The sequence below is a fragment of the Rana temporaria genome, chromosome 6, assembly GCF_905171775.1.
Source record: "Rana temporaria chromosome 6, aRanTem1.1, whole genome shotgun sequence".
Classification (NCBI taxonomy): Eukaryota; Metazoa; Chordata; class Amphibia; order Anura; family Ranidae; genus Rana; species Rana temporaria.
Genome location: NC_053494.1, coordinates 33,573,884 through 33,580,859, shown reverse-complemented (window position 1 = coordinate 33,580,859; position 6,976 = coordinate 33,573,884).

Genomic DNA, 6,976 nt, shown 5'->3' with positions numbered 1-6,976 from the left:
CACCCATCATGAGATGTTTCTTCTGTGACACCTTGGGAAAAAGACTGAGTTGATTAATTTGCACTGACAAGGGGCAGGATTGCTTTCTAATTACTGATCGATTTCAACTGGTGTCTTGGCTTTCCATGCCTTTTTGCACCTGTTTCTTCATGAGTTCAATACTTTTTTTTCCCTGTGTCATTCCATTTTATTATTTCTTTGTATTTATGTATTGCATGGGCTGTTAGAGCCGGTTCACACACAGGCGGCACGACTTTTGGGGCGACTCGGCAAGGCGACTTGAGAGGCAACTTGCAAAATTACTTCTGTATTGAAGTCAATGCAAGTCACCCCAAGTCGCTCCCAAAGTCGTACAGGAACCTTTTTCTAAGTCGGAGCGACTTGTGTCGCTCCTATTAGAATGGTTCCCTTGACTACTGCGGACCACGACTTGTCAGGAGGCTGAGTCGCCTGACAGGTCGCCCCTGTGTGAACCGGCTCTTACCGACATGTGGTGAACATTTCACACCAATAGCACCTTTAGAACCAGTTCACACTGCGGCGGCACGACTTCGGGGGCGACTCTGCAAGGCGTCCTGAAGACGACTTCAGAGGCGATTAGCAAAATGACTTCTGTATAGAAGTCAATGCAAGTCGCCCCGAGCCGCCCCCGAAGTCGTACAAGAACTTGCGTCGCTCCTTTTAGAACGGTTCTATTGCATAGAAAGGGACGCGACTCCTGACGCCTGACGAGTCGCCCCAGTGTGAACCGGCTCTTACAAATATATTTTTTTTTCACAAGAAGCTTTACAAATATATTTACCTAGAAAAATGGTAACGTGTTCAATACTTATTTTACCTGCTGTAGCTAGTCCATCATGAGGTACTGACGTATGTTGTATTACATATGATACGGAAATATGTGGCATGTATTCGTCAATAGAGGGTTGAACGTTAGATTATTCCTTTTAATGTGTTTTTTTTTCTTTATGTTGATAGAATATGGATTTTTTTAAACATAAAATTATATATACAGTGATTGTAAGATGAGAAAATGTATGAAACATCAAAATGCAGTGTAGTACTTGTGTATTGCATTTAGATGAAATACAAAGTCTGCATATACTGTAACTTTTTGGAATGGAATTTGAGTCTTGCAGTTCAGTGTGAAGAATGATTTGCTATGTTGTGAGAATAGTTTTTTTTTTTTAGCTTCTCAGAATTTTAAACAATAGCAGTTAATACTGTACAATACCGTTATGGATTTTAAAAAAATTATATATATAAAATATTTCGTTTTTATTATTTGTGAGGTGCCGATCATGTGTTTGGTACTATACAAAAAGTATTAGAGGCCAAATTGCCCATGTGCATGTAGCCTGTCTGTCAAAACTATGTTTTTCAGGCACCGGTACAGCGTCCAGTCTCATTGCCAGCACCATAGGCGTGCGCACAGGGTGTGCCAGGTGTGCCTGGGCACACCCTTATCACCCTGTGTGGTGCAGATTGCATTGAAATATACTGCGTTAAACGTGCACTAATGCAAAGGAAAATACAGCATTAAACAGCACATAACACACCGAAATATACAATGTTAAACGTGCACTAATGCACAGAAATATGCTGCATTAAATGTGCAGCAACACACTGGAATATACTGCGTTAAACATGCAGTAATGCACAGAAACATACTGCGTTAAGTGTGCAGTAACGCACAGAAATAGACCCCTGATATTTCATCAAAGCACCCTAATGGGGCTCCTAAAATAAATATATAATAAAAATAATAAAACTACCAACACTGTCCACTGCCCTACTGACACCGTCCACCGCTACACATGCAAATATGTTTGAGCTTTGGGGTGCACACCCTAATGCAATAGGCTGCGCACACCTATGGCCAGCACCCTGGCAAAATCTATGACTGCCCACTTTCCAGGCATATGACGCTAAATGCAAGTACCACTCAGTACTGCCACCGTGTATGACAGGCTACTGCATCTGTCTCCCAGGTGCCCACAAACGCTAGGATTCGACAGACATGGGCCAAACAGCACATGTCCATGAAACCTTAAATACACTGCCTTGAAGATTTATTATTATTATACAGGATTTATATAGCGCCAACAGTTTACGCAGCGCTTTACAATATAAAAGGGAGACAATATAGTTACAATACAATAAAATACAAGAGGATCAAGAGGGCCCTGCTCAGAAGAGCTTACAATCTAATAGGGTGGGGCAGGTGGTACAAAAGGTTGTAACTGTGGGGAATGAACTGATGGAAGTGGTAAAAGATTAGTTGGAGATGTGATAGGCTTCCCTGAAGAGGTGAGTTTTCAGGGATCGCCTGAAGGTAGCAAGAGTAGGGGATAGCCGGACAGGTTGAGGTAGTGAGTTCCAGAGGATGGGAGAGGCTCTGGAGAAATCCTGGAGACGAGCATGGGAGCTTGACAGTAGGAGGTCTTGAGAAGAGCGGAGATAAATAAAAATGTCCTGTGATGTGACCTTACTAGTCTTAATAAATACCGCTCATCATCGGGCATTGAGAATGTATTTATATGACACTGTATTCCTGTTTGGGTCCCATCATCATTGAATTCCTCTGCCAATTGTATGTTCTCTCTTTGTTTATAAATAAAGAATTTGCGGAAAAAATACCATGCCCTGAGCAGTTTTTTTTTCTTAAATCCGATCTTTTTTTTTTATATGCAAACAACGTTGAGACAATACAAACTGTACAAACAAAACACAACCCAAAAAAACTGAGTAGTTACATCAATAAAAGTAAATACAGTGGAACCTCGGATTATGAGCATAATCCGTTCCAGGAGAATGCTTGTAATCCAAAGTACTCGCATATCAAAGCGAGTTTCCCCATGGAAGTCAATGGAAAACGAAAATAATTATACTTCAATGGAATGCAATACCGCATGCGGCCAGAAGCGAGGGGCGCCGGAGAGCCATGGAAACAGCCGGAAAGGCCAGAGGACACCTCGGCTGACCTTGGCAAACCTCGGAAACTGAGTATTTCTGTGTCTTTTCAAGCATTTCCGAACGGCGCCCCCCCCACCTCAGGCAAAAACACGGTACTGCACATCGCTTTGGCCTGAACCCTGCTCGTTTAGGATTTTTTCAAATAGTTAGGATTTTTTCAAATGCAGAGCTCGTATTGCGAAATGCTCGTTAACCGTGTTACTTGCAATCCGAGGTTTCACTGTATAATTATAGTGTACATAAATTAGGGACTCCAGCGATTAATCAAGTGATGTAAACCAGGTAAAACATACATTAAACAAAACAATCACGCTAGTCTTAAAGAAATGATTATGGGCTCAATCTTAGGATGTTTTTCATGCACTAAGGGCTCTTTCACACGGGCGGCCCGTTCAGGTCCGCCTCACAGTTTTTTAGGCGGACCTGAACAGGCGCTCCGTGCTCCTCTATGGAGCCGCGGAGGTCAGCGGTGACATTCCCGCTGACATCCGACCCGCCAAAGTGTGACGGAGGAAAAACCTACTTTTCCATCCGTCTGGCGGATCGGATGAACACGGACAGACGGTCTGTGTTTATCCGATCCCCCCATAGGGGAGAGCGGAGAAAAGACAGGGCGGTCCCTGCAGTGTGCGGGGACCGCCCTGTCATCCGCCGGCTCAGCAGGGATCAACGGAGCGATCCCCGCTGAGCAAGCGGAGGTTCACGTGGCGGATCATTACTGATCCGCCCAGTGTGAAAATGGCCTTACTTGTCCAAAGGTTCCAGTGCCGTCCTCACCAGGGGCAGTTCTTGGCCGGTCTTTGGGCCCCCAGCATGTTTAGTGTGAAAAGCCAGCTTTCAGGTTAGGGCGATATTTACCAAAAATATGTAGAATATATATCGATCGTGTCATCCCCTTTATAGGGAGACACAATCGATGACGTCCCTCCTACAGCCACACCCCCTTAGTTGTAAACACACACTAGGTGAAACATAACCCCTTCAGCGCCCCCTGTGGTTAACTCCCAAAAAATAAAAATAAAAAAAAAGCTGATCGCCCGCCATTAGTAGTAAAAAATAAATAATTAATAAAAATGCAATAAAACTATCGCCCATTTTGTAAATATTTTTGTAGAAGAATACGTATCGGCCTAAACTGAGGGAAAAAAAACAATTTAATATATTTTTGGGGGATATTTATTATAGCAAAAAGTAAAAAAATATTGCATTTTTTTTCAAAATTGTCGCAGAGGTGATCAAATACCACCAAAAGAAAGCTCTATTTCTGGGGAAAAAAGGACGCCAATTTTGTTTGGGAGCCACGTCGCACAATTGTCAGTTAAAGCGACGCAGTGCCGAATCGCAAACAGGGGCCTGGTCCTTTACCTGCATTTTGGTCCGGGGCTTAAGTGGTTAATGTATGTTTCCCATTGATTTGCTCATGATTATACTTTTACTTATTGGTTGATCAACTAGGGTGTATTTGTTAAAGTGAGTTTGAACTTATTAATCCCTGTTGCTATTCAATCACATACTAGCGCCCCCTTTACTTTTCATAGATCACTAGGAGCACATCACTCTTCTAGGGGAGCAGCTTAATTATTCAATTTATTCTTTTACATATTAATTTGGCGCAGAGTATTCGCCATATACCAAAAAATTCAAATGAAAACACTCAGTAAATCATGTCCGTTTAATCCAATGTTTGCAGTTTACAGGTATGGAACAGACATTAAAAAAATCCTTAAAACACTACAAAATAAAAATAAAACAAATGTAAAATATCAACTGTACATGTTCATGTGTCAAATCTATAGGAAATTCTGGACACAATGGAACGATTCACCCATTTGCTGCCATGTAAACTATGTACAGTACAGGCTGAACACATGGCAGACAACAAACCCAGGTTTAGGGGGACTTTCTGGTGTAGCCTCCTTCCAAGTACTAGCACTTTAAGGGAACTTGTCAGACTCCAGGCTTGATTCCCTTGGGACCTTTCAAAGGATGGACTTTTGCTGCTGCGGTTTTCTTGGAATAAAACAAGATAAAACAAAACAGGGCTTCTATAACAAAGTTGATGGGTTCGTGGAGGAGTCACTTATTGAAATGTAATGCAGAAAATGTAAAAAGTTTACTTTGACGAACTATAAGAATGTGATCTGCATTCCAGCCAAAACTTCAATGTTTTGCATTGTAGGGAGAAAGGAAAGGTTAGCACTTCTGATGGGTCTCCATTGTTGTCTGGAGTCCACATTGGGAGGGGAGGTTTTCCTTCACTTCTTGCTCTGGTCACAAGGACAGGATGGTTAACCTCTCCAAAAAAAAACAAAAACTTTTTTCTGCATCCTGGTTGGGAGATTTTTCTTAATTTCATGTCCTAGTTAATACGTGGTAACCAGAAAAGGACATGATGGGAAATCTCACAATTGGGGAGGGGACAATAATCACTCTACCCAAAGTACTGGTTCAGTATTAGGAGATTTACTTACTACAGTAACCACACCCTGCACAACTCAAGCCTCCAGTCAGGTCAAGGGAATTTGTTTTTTTAGTGTTCCTAGGGAAAGAAAGCTTAGTACCTTTGCTTCTATAAAAGGCTTCTTTATTTTATCATTTCGTAAAAATTGGTCCAGTGAATTGTCAGGACAGTGTCTGATGAGCCTACAAAATGCTGTGCTCCCCGGAGGACACACAAGCAAAGGACTCGCACTGCATGGGCATGCTTTGGTCGAACAGTAGAGCTCTCCATGTCTGGGGGGTGAAAAGAGGGAGATTAATATTGGTAGTAATGCCCCTAGACAGTAAACCATCTGTCTGACATTATCATTCTTATTTTTACAATGTCCTAGTGTCCTTAAACAGGAAAAGGCGAAAAGCTTAACCATATGGAAAACCTCCAGGTGGTAAAAACAATGTCCCCTCATCCCCCCCAAACTTGAAGACCGCTGCACTTTAAAAAGCCACCACCATCTGTCGGTGACATTTGGCAATATGGCAACAAGGGGTTGGGGTGGACAGTTCTGTACAAAACCAAAACTGCATGTCACTTCAAACAGTCTGGAGGTCTAGTGACTGTCCTGGTATACACTGATGCTACGTGGGATTCGCAACAATTAGTGTTTCCCACACTCAATCACAATTCGTTTATGCGAACCACTCCAGGTGTCAATGTTAAACACACCAAAAATGGTTTGCAAAACGCAGTGCGATTGGCTGAATCGGATCACATGGGTGTGAACATCCATACGATCCGATTCCAGTGCTGCAAAAATAAGGTGCATGCACCTTCTTCGTGTGCTGCGATTTGAGTCATACAAAATGAATGGGCTCAAATCGAACTGCAAATAATCGCATGTGATTTGAACAGGACCTTGGTGCGATTCCTGTCTGAATTACACGTGGTTCCCACACAGCATCAGTGTAAACCTAGGGTTCAAGGGGACTGCGGAGGTGAGATCATATACATGTGATGGCCTTAAAGGGTTTGTAAAGGTTTGTTTATTTCCTAAATAGGTTCCTTTAAACTAGTGCATTGTTGGTTCACTTACCTTTTCCTTCGATTTCCCTTCTAAATGTTTTTTTCCCCCTTGTCTGAATTTCTCACTTCCTGTTCCTCCTCAGTAAGCTGTTCTAAATGACTTTCCACCGCTCGGATGATGGTGGAAAGCTTACCGAGGACAAACAGGAAGTGAGAAATTCAAAGAAAAAAAAAAAACACATTTATAAGGGAAATTTGAAGAAAAGGTTGGTGAACCAACAATGCACTAGCTTTAAAGGAACCCATTTAGAAAATAAAAGACGAACCTTTACAACCCCTTTAAAAGGAAAATTAACCCAGATGCTGGTTTATTTTCAGTACTTAACTCATCAACAGAAGGTTGCGTGATGTCTGAGCCCTTATCTGAAATCAACTGCCACAAGATGGAATTGTAATGGGACATGTTGCCACAGGTACTCCATAAGTGAGCATTCCTAACAGCTCCCTTTTCTCTCAAACAACAGTAAACGCTTCACAATC